This window comes from Callorhinchus milii, unplaced genomic scaffold (assembly GCF_018977255.1).
Source record: "Callorhinchus milii isolate IMCB2004 unplaced genomic scaffold, IMCB_Cmil_1.0 Scaffold4, whole genome shotgun sequence".
In the NCBI taxonomy this organism is placed as follows: domain Eukaryota; kingdom Metazoa; phylum Chordata; class Chondrichthyes; order Chimaeriformes; family Callorhinchidae; genus Callorhinchus; species Callorhinchus milii.
Window position 1 is genome coordinate 21,840,835 of NW_024704745.1, and position 10,833 is coordinate 21,851,667.

Here is a 10,833-nt window from a genome sequence, read left to right on the forward strand (position 1 = left end):
GGGCGGTATATCATGGTAGACTATTAGATATCTAATCGGCGTCAAGGTGTAGACCGGGAGAATGTAAAACATTTTTAATTCAAGCATATAACTTTAAAGTTTTTCTTAATTTTAACATAATTCTACTTTTTTTGTATTCATCAAGAAAAGATACAGATATCAACCAATGAATTTAAAAAGAAGCTTGATGCTTATATGAAGAGAATAAAGGGATATTCAAAAGGCATTTATGATGGGTGAAAGCTCATGTGCAATACAAACACCGGTGTGGATGAGTTGGTCTGAATGGCCCTTTTTTGTGCTATAACAGTCTTAAGTAATCTTATAAATGGCAGAGATGGGGAGAGGAACACTTTTTACTTTGGATGCCTATAGAATGAAATTCTGCTATCCATCCATTTAACGAATGTGGCAGTGTGTAACAGGATCGCTCCCATTTTAATGGCGAATGCAATCTTTACTGTTGAATAAAATATTACCCCTCCCAAATCACTGGGTTAAGAACTTGTCGAACAATTGAAACATGCCAGAGATGCAAAATAAACTAATTTTACAGTAAACCGTACAAGCCAAAACATTAATGAGTAGTCCGGACTGGATAAGCAGTGGGAAGCTTGCCAGTGCTCTCTATGGTAACCTGCAGTTTTAGTGGGTTAATCCCAGTACTGCCTCAAAGTATCATCTTGTGTCCTCAAGCATTTCTTCTTGCCAAACGGTACCTGAACCCTCCAAGTAAGCAGAGTGCATCTCTCGTGGAGGGGGTGTTCCCACTCCAAACAAGATGTGGAATATATGTGGAATTATCAGTAGCTTTGTTTGGTAGACTTTTAAGCATGGTGATGAGTTTTTGCCTGTGTCAGGTACCCGGCTGACCAAAAAAATTACTCAGCTAGTAATGTATTTAAGGCCTAATTTCAGATGAGAATCTCCTCTGGAGTCAATGTAACTTGCCATTAATTATGTAACTATCTAATTTCCTCTTGAATTTGTTGACAATCTGCCTCCACCGCCTCTGTCAGTTTATTCTACATATTCACGAAGCTCTGTGTAAAATAATTCAATCTGAATTGTCTGATCACCTTCCCTCTTGCTCTAGATGTTTTGGCCTTGTTAAACATATCAGTGAGGTTCAGTTTATCTATACTCTTTAAGATGTGAATGCTTGAATACAATCTCCACTAAGCTTTTGTGTGAACATTCTCAGCGTCTGTAGCATTTCATAACTCGGATGCCTAATTCCAGCTATTTATCTAATGGTCCAAAACCAATACCCAGGTGCCAATTGTACACATTGCTCTGAAGTGTGTTTTGTGGCCTGTATAAGTTCTGTGTCACTTCCCATGACTTGTGCAGCATCCCCTAATCACCACAAGGTCCTGTTTGCTTTCTTTACTGCTGCCACACAGTGTTGACAATTTCAGCAATTGTTTCCTTATTACTCTCAAATCTGTGTCTTGTATCATGTCCTGAAGACTAAAGAGTTTTGTTCATATTCCTACTGTTTTTATTGTTTATTTTATATTTCTATTTTTTCTCTCCAGCCTTAATCCCCCTTTCTATTTGTTCTTGCTTTTATTGTTCACTTAGCTTTTTAATCCTTTACATTTATCAGTTGGTGATCTGTAACCTTCTCTGTGTCTCTTCTTCCCTCTCCTGCCCTCACAAGTTGCCATGCTCGAAGGCTCACACATTGGTGGCAGTAAAAATAGTTTGGCAACTCTCAGCAAAAATAACTGGTATGATTGGCTGTATATGGATTGTTCAAGCATCCGTATTCGCTGTCGGGCATTACAAAAGTGAAGAGCAGGAGAGCGGATAAAAATATACAGCAAATGGCTAATCAATCTTTGTTAAAACAAGTGGTGCAATCCTCATATCCTGTCTGACAGAAGTTCCACGCAAGGAGAAAATTACTTTCTTTTACAGAGTTTAAATTTTGTAGGAGATGCAATATGATGAGAAACTTTTCCTTTTGATTGAAGGATACAGAAAGATATCAATTTATTTCACCTCAACCTTCACGGCTCTGTCCGATCGTACCTCTCACACCGCCTCCACTTCATCTCCACAAACGGTGTCTCCTCTAGCCCCCGCACCATCTGGTGTGACGTTCCTCAGGGCTCTGTCCTTGGTTCCCTCCTCTTCAATATCCATGGTCCCTCTTGGTGACATCATCCGCAGACATGGGGTCACACATGTTTGCAGATGACACCCGACTATACCTCTTTGCTTCCACCTTTGACTACGGGACCACTGCTGTGCTGACCAGAGAGCTAATTTTCTTCAGTTGAACCTCAACACACCGAGACTTTCCTGATTGGCTCCCGTCAGCGCTTCCACACCTCAGGCCCTGACAGCATCACCATCCATGGTTGCACACGCAACCTCACTGAGCCAGTCCGGAACCTTGGAAATCTTGTTTGGCCCTCAACTATCCTTTCTACTCCACATCTGCGCCATGACCTGCTCTGCCTTCCCCCACCTCCGCAAAGTCGCCCGGCTCTGCCACTGTCTCACACCACAGGCACCAAACCCTCATACACGCCTTCATTACATAGAGGCTCAACTACGCAAATTTGTTGCTTGTCGGCCTCCCCCAACTCCTCCCTCCATAGATCATCCAAGAACTCTGCAGCTCGTGTCATCTCCTGCACCAGGCTCTGTGACCCTATCACCCCCATTCTCGCCTGACTCCCATCACACCGAGGATACAGTTCAAGATCCTGGTCCTTACCTTCAAAGCCCTCCACGGTCTTGCTCCCCCTACCTCTGCGACTTCCTAACCCCTTACCATCCTAATCGCTCCCTCCACTCAGCGGGCTGAGGCCTGCTTCACGTCCCCACCTAGCTTGCCGCACTATTGGTGGGTGGGCCTTCTGCCAGTCTGCCCCCGCTCTCTGGAACTCCATCTCGCAATCCCTCCGCCTCGTCCCCTCCCTTGCCTCCTTTAGACCCATCTCAAGACACTCCTCTCAACTATGCTTTTGATCTCCCTACTTCATCCCTGCCCTCCACCCACCCCGACCCCCAGCTCGGGGCCAAAACTCTGTCCAACATCTTGGGACGTCCTCCCCACGTGAAAGGCAAATGTAATTTTGTTATTGTTTGAAAGATTGCCCAAATACCACTGTATGCCCTAAATAAATATAGGAATTTATTTCCAGAACCCTTATTCTTGCCATTGTAAATAATTGCACAGGATGATGAGGCCATTGTGGGAATGTTGGGGCCAATGGCATACCTGTGTTCAGGTATCCAGTCTGAATGGTCAGTTCCTCTGAACTATTTGGTGATTAACATAAACCTCAGGGCTTGAGGTCCTTTTTGGAAATGTGAATACGATGAAGTTTACCTCACTAAAGTCCTGTAGCTCAGTGGTTAGAGCACTCGCTTTGCAAGCGAGAGACCTGTGTTCAATTCCAGGCAGGACGAAACCTTGGGAAAGTTTCCTTACTCCACACGCCTAATAATAATCCCTCCAAAACCAATAATAAATTGGTCATTTTCAATCTATGACTGTTTGTGGGACATTGCTGTGCGCAATTGGCTGCCGTTTTCGCCCACAAATATACAGTCAATTCACTTTACAGTGTGTTCTGTGAAGCGCTTTGGGACGTCCTCCCGACGTGAAAAGCGCTATATTAAATGCAAGGATTATTATTATTATAAACAGGTGTCAGTTGGTTAAAAATCCATCCTTCTGCAGTAATTATATATTTGTACCTGTAAAATAAGTGTAGTGTGCTTTTTTTAATACAATGGTTTTGTAACATTTAAATAAGAATCCCAGTTTTGAGCATTGTTCAGTTGAAGGGTGGATTTGTGCAAAAATGAGCTGCTCGCATTGCATTTTGTCAAGTCAATATTGAAAACGTATTTTTCTGGTATTGAATATTTTCCCAGCCAGTACAATAAAGCTACAACAAATTGAAATTGAGGAAGTGCTGCTGTGTGCTGTGAATTCTTAGTCTTGGTGTTTGCGGTTTGCCATGGGGAGTCACTACTGTGTGTTTTTTTAGGGTCTTGCAGATCAACTTCAATTCAAAGTACATTGGTGCACCACACTGAGTTCCTGTTCACTCAGTTTCACTACAGGACCAATTTCATAGCAACTGGCAGAAAAACAAAATGAAAACTGCACATGCGTGACTCTTGTTTACTGCCTGTCATGATCAGAAGGGAAAGGTCTGTGCAGGTTCGCTATGTGAAATCAGTGTTGCTAAGCTGTGCAGGATATGCTGTGAGCTTGGATTGCAGGATTACTGAAGCAGCATGAAGCAGCATTTACTTGTGCCTCTGAAAACCATGTGTGTAAGTGGTACTTTGCACTGTTAGAGCGACAGCAGTGCCATGGCAATATGGTGAGGCTGACAGTTTGAAATAAACAAAAGGCCTTGCATTTCCTATTCAGGAACCGTTCCAATGCTCCTCTTCAAATTGTTATACTATACCTTCACCGGCAATAAAAGCTGTCACACAGATGAATGTTAGGTTCTGGCAGTGGACCATTCTTCCATTTGGCTTACCCATTTACTTTTCTGCAAGATTATTTCAAAGTATCTGTTTCTAAGTTTAAAAGTCCCAAATCATTTGGAATGGAAAATTGTCTAGTTTGGTTCAATTGGTAGAACTCTCAGTTACTTGTGAGTCAGAAGCTTGTGAGTTCAAGCCCCTTGTCAGGAATTGAGTTCAGTGTCTAGACTGGTGCTTCAGTACAGTACTAAGGAATGCTGCATTGGAGGTGCATAGTTGAAAGGGAAAGAAGGAAACATAACTGAATATCATCCAACAACAGCATATATAGTACTTGTTAATATTTATTTAGTGAAGGATATCTATTCAAATGTAACCTTTCTGGTAACTATTAAACAGTTCTGGGTTTGTGTCTCAATGGGTTCACACAGCTCATTCGCCTTTCAAAGTTACTGAAATATGTACAAATAACCTGGAATGGGGAGAGAGTGGGCTATCCCTGGGGTGGCAAAGTACTTGCAATATTTGTTGATGGTTGGCCATGTTGGTTGGACCATCAATGAGACTTGAAGATGTAAACATGCAACCCAAAGTCTTAAATGGGAAAGAATATGTGCAAGTGTCGTGAAACATACCTGTTTTTGTTCTGCTAGACTTCAGGGTTGCCATTTAATCTCAAGCCATCAACATTGTTCCATTTTAAAATGGGGATACTACAGCTGGTTGGAGAAGAGAAAACAGACAGGGTTCTCACTCCTGATTATTATCCGATGAACCAACAGAAATTGTCTTTATTTTGTTGAAGTATGATCAAATGTATCATGGATAAAATTTGTTTTTACTAAAAAAACAACCAAGGCAATTTCAAGAAGTCTGTTAAACTTAGTGTTTTACTTATTTTTGACCGAGAGATTCAGTTTCCCAAAACAGTTTGTGATCTGCAATGCAATGATTTGTGGCTGAAATCATTTTGTTAGCTTTTTGGCAAAATTTATTTTTTAATATTTCCATTTATAGTTTTAAATATTTTCATTTGTTTTTTTAGACTGTTTTGCATATTCTTCCATCACACAGTAATATCACAGAGGCACTTTTTATCTTGTGTAGAAGGACAGTTAGAAGAGAAATCTGGCGTCAACAACAGTGGTAAGTAAGTATTGTTGTATAAGAGTAATGAACATTTCGATTTGTTCACTGTTTGAGCCAATAGCTGAAAGTAGCAAGAATGAAAGACTAGTTTTGAAATATTTTGATATGTAGTATTAATTTTAGTTTAGAATTATTTGTTTCATTGTTGCCTGCAGAATTTGTTTAGTAGAACTTGAAAAGTAACAAGGACAATTAGTTTAATGCATAATACAGTTAAGTATATTTCACTGAATTATTTCCATTCCCTGTCTCTCATTTCTACCTCCCTTCATTTCTCTCAACATCTGGCGTAATGCATTTGTCTCTCTTCCCGCTTTGTCTTTTTCCAATGTATTTATGTCTTCTTTTGATTGGTTCAGCTCTACCTCTGTATCACTGTCACTTATCACATTTATATTGTTTATACTGAAGGTGAGTTTATGTTAGGCAGTCTGGTGCATTGGTGCATAAACATGCTGTACCATGAGCATCATAGAACCTGTGTGTGATAGCACTTGTGGAAGTTCCTGACCCCAGTGAGTCTGGATGAGGATAATGTTAACCTGAATCACTTCTGTGTACCTCTGAACAGCTCAGATACCTCGCCTCTGGTCAATCAGCCACAAGAAGTTTAGCAACAAATCAGACAAACACTAAAACAGCAAGAACAGAACAGAGGAAGGGGATGAACCAATCATAAGAACAGGAAGCTTTGAATATGCAGTATGCACAATCAGGTCTCAATAAAGTAATACCATGGGTAACAACAAAAGAGGTCTATATCATGCTGCATTTTCTTTTTAGTTCCTGAAATATTTAAATTGCAAGATTATTAGTCTACAACTATCTAGATACTTTGTTCCCTCACCTCACAAACTGCTGACTAATGGTGATAGGCAGACCAAATTCCATGTGCCTAGGAGCAAGAAACGGCCTAAGTGGATGTGCTAAAGTGGGAGGATTTTGGACATTTATGTCATGGTTGGTGTTTGGGGAGATATTAGATGTTTGTGTCATTGTTGTGTGGGAAGGCATTCATGGAACGGGGCAGAATGCTCACGTTGTAGATTGTAGGCGGGGAATGTTGGTTAATGTTGTGGTTGGTGTGTGGAGAGGGAAAAGAACAGGACGCTGGATGTTTATGTAGCAATTTCTGTGTATTTGTGTATTTGTGGGTAGGGCCTTAGAAAGTCATGTCTATCTTGCCCCAAAACGAATAGAGAAAAACACTTTTTAATTATTTTGACTGAGGATTATACAGCAAAAATAGACATTTGGGTCAGGCACTGAAGGATTGCGTGTGATGGGGCAGAGGACTGCTGGATCTCATTTGGGGAAAACATAGCAGCTTCAGTTAAAAAACATGTGAAGATTGCTAATACTGTACAATACTGTACCTCATTACCGTGGGAGTAATTGAATGCAAAAGAACTGGCTTCAGTGCAGGATTTGTGAGGGAATATATTAGACCCAGGGTACAAGGAAAGGCTCTGGAAACTGTTGCTTTTATTCAGTTGGTGTTTTGATATATGCATAAATAAAATACTGTTTTGAGTTTTAGAAATGATTTCACTGGTTGATTTAGGGCCACAAACAACACAATCGTTCACTACTGCGCCTATGGAATGATAGTGGAGTATAAGGAAATGAAATGAAGAGAGTAAGCTGGAGGGGAAAAAATACCACAAGGTGTATTAAAACCAGATTCCGTGCAAAACAAGATCTACAGTCAGTACAGTCTGAAGCCTGTTCCAAGTGAATGAGTCAACAGCACAAAGCTACCCCTAATACAGCACTAACATTGATGACTGCATATAGAAATATCATAAGTACATCTTGTGTGTGTGAAAATAAATATTTAAACTGTGTAGCAAAGAAGATTATTTTAGAGGTTGGAGTTGAAGCATATTCAGGCAGAGTAGAAGACCTTTATTTTGGCTACGTATGCCGATGGAAATCTTTTATAATGAATCAATAAAAGTGGTTAGTGGAAAAGCTGAGATTTTACTGATGGTCAAACATATAATTCCACAACTTTACTCAGTGTTTTTTCTTCTTTTACTTACTGTGGAATGCATTATTCTACTTCATTCTTACTTTGTTTGTCTAGTATGTGCAAAAAAACTGTAGAGCTGCACATAGACCATGTATACAACACGGAAACCTCTGACTTAATATTGTTAACAAAAGAATGTTGTTGTGGTAAAGAAAAAATGCACTGCATGAAGAATAAAGTTCTCTCTACTGTGCTTGAATACTTGAACAACACGCTTTAAAACCCAGGCTCTGCAGAGCATTGCCTGGTGCATTTTGTTTTACACACAGAATATGTAATTATAGCATTTCTATATGCAGCTGTCAAGGTTATCATTTTACAATGGATCAATAAAAGGTAGTTTCCAGAAAAGCAGGAATTTTATTCATTTAAATCAGTCCTTCATATGAGATTTTAAATCGAGGTCCTGTTTGCCTGTTCAAGTGAGGATTAAAGATGTAGTTGTAAAAGAGAAGAGAGTGTCTCCCTGTGTCCTGGCCAACAATTCCCCCAGATAAAATTGGTCATTCACTTAATGGCTGTTGGTGGGACATTGCTTTGCATCCATTGGCTGTTTTCTCCACTTTACACTTTACACTTTATAGTAAATCCTGTGAACAGCATTGAGCTGTCCTTCTGATGTGAAAGGCGCTACATAAAAAAGCAAGGATTAGAAGTAAATTGAATAAAATAGTCAAAAATATTATTCGCAAAAATAGTAATGGTAAAAAAAATCAAAAAAGAGAAAGTACCAAAAGACTGAGAGTCCCACAAGGATTAGTTGAACCATTGCTTAGTGTGAAACTGAGCTACAAAGAGAAGTAAGGCCACGGTGTGATCTGTGGTAAGTTGTGATCACAAGCCAGTGAAGCGTTGGAGCTCCTGCACTTGGCACATTGGGTGACAAGGTTAGCCAGGTTACCTAAACTCATTCCAAAGACCCCAACTGGGAAGTAGGCGTGTGTGTGGGTGGAGTGGGTGAGGACATGATCCATCTCAGTTGGGTTTTCCTCCTCCTCCCAACACTCACTCTTTAGGCATACAGATAAAAAATAAAAGTACCTCGTTTTACCAGAAGGCAACCTGCATGAGTCAGCACCTTCACTAGGGAAGATAAAAGTATTAAAGCAAAAGGATGAAGGAACATATCCAGTTGTTTTGTTTTCAGGAGAATATTAAAAAAACAGCTTTAACGTCAGACTTAAAATATTGCATTCTGAAAAATCACCAAGTTGAAGTCAATTTGGGCAAAACACTTTTTGTGGTATTTTCTGATCCTTTTATTGGTAATTTAAGAGAAGAAATAATATGCTTATGGATTTTTAAAGTTTGATTTGAATCCAAACACATTTTAGAAGCATAACGTTTTTCAAATTTACAAAATTCAGCCGCATGCTAATAATCACAGAGACCAAATCTATTTGTGATAATGTGTCTCCAGTAAGCAACTGCAAGTTAACAAGATCTTGAAAGGACAGGATAAACACAATTCCACAATAGGCTATCCCTTCATAGTCTGTTTTTATTTATAACTAGTTGTACCCATTGCAGCTTCGCTTGCAACTGAATGATCCAATATTGAATGTAGATTGAAACACAGACAGACATTTCATCTTCATCTACACTCATGTGGGAGGACTCCTGCAGGAGGACTCATTTTGGCCGTGCTATTCTTTGAGTGGGCAGCTCATTTTGGTGCGCTGTTGCAGTTCCTTTAGTGTTAAAGTGCAGCCGTGCTGTTCTTTGTTCTTCTGTTTCATTTAATGGGTCTTCTCTCTTTTGTGTAGCATTTTTATGCTTGACAGGTTTGATTTTCTGCTTAGGAATCTTTATAATGATAAATATAAATTTATAATCACTGGGACATTATCCCGACGTGAAAGACGCTTTAAAAATGTAATTTTGTTGTTGTTACCATGGCTTAGCTTCGTCTGTGTTCTTTATTTTGTTCCTGCTTGGCTACGTGTGTGCTCCGTGACGCTGGATGTCACAGTGTCACGGTCAGCAGGTGTAACTGCATTGCATGCGTACATACGTAGGTGTTCTGTGACGCACGATGCCATGGCACCACATTGACTCAGTGGCCACCAGTTGTAACTGCAGCAAAAAACCAAAACTGAAATACATTTTAGGTCATAAATCATGACCGATAGGAGATACCCAAGAACAAATATGCCCATGTCACTCTCAGGTGCAAGATCTTTCCGATGAGATTTAAATCATGTGTCTATGTCAGTCGGTTATTGAGATCCTTCTTGAAGCACATACAGACAGGGTCGTTTTATTCGAATGTATAGATAGAAGATGAAAAATAATTCCTTCACTAAGAGGGTTGGCTCCTCCCTATTTCTTCAACTTGCTTACAAGCACTCTACCTATCTCTTTCACTCAGCTGGCTCCAGCCGTCTGCACAAACCCTCATCCCCTTCACTCTACCATTGGTACCCTCATAACACAACCCCTCAAAACTCTGCCTTAATCCCTCTGCCTTGTCTCCCCGTGCTTCATCTTCAGATTGTAACTGAAGACCTTCCTCTTTGACCTCCCCTCTCTCCAGCTCGGCATCTAGCTCCACCATTTAAGCAATCCGAGACACTACCACGTGTGAAGGGTGCTATGTAAATGCAAGTATTTGTTGCTAAAAGAATGGAATGCACTACTCCGTACAGGCAGAATCAGATATAATATTTAAAAGAGAGGCAGATGGATCTCAGGAAGCAAGGATATTATTTATTTAGAACTGAAACATTCTTGTTCCAATTACTTAATTTTTATAGTGCTTTACATCTAAAATAACATTACAGTGGAATTTTTTTTCTGACTGGTAATCATCTCAGAAATTGCATTGGCAGAATATAAACCTACTTTCATCACATATTTCCGTAACATCGCCCAACTCCACCATTACCTCACCCCTCAGGCCGCTGAAACTCTTGTTCATGCCTTCATCACCTCCAGGCTCGACTATGCAACTACCTCCACAGGCTGTAGATAATCCAGAACTCTGCAGCCCGTGTCCTCTCCCACACCAAACTGCGTGACCCCATCTCCCCCACTCTCGCCCGACTCCACTGGCTCCCTATCCTTCAGAGGATCCAGTTCAAGATCTTGGTCCTCACGTACAAAGCCCTCCATGGCCTCGCCCCACCCTACCTCTGCGACCTCCTAACCCCCTAGCAACCTGCCAGTTCCCTCCG

General features: G+C 40.5%; 1 protein-coding gene across 1 annotated transcript in view; it reads left to right on the forward strand.

The window, feature by feature from the left end:
- gtf2f2a (general transcription factor IIF, polypeptide 2a) overlaps positions 1-10,833 on the forward strand; it is a 57,038-nt gene that overhangs the window by 27,725 nt on the left and 18,480 nt on the right. The window lies entirely within an intron of this gene.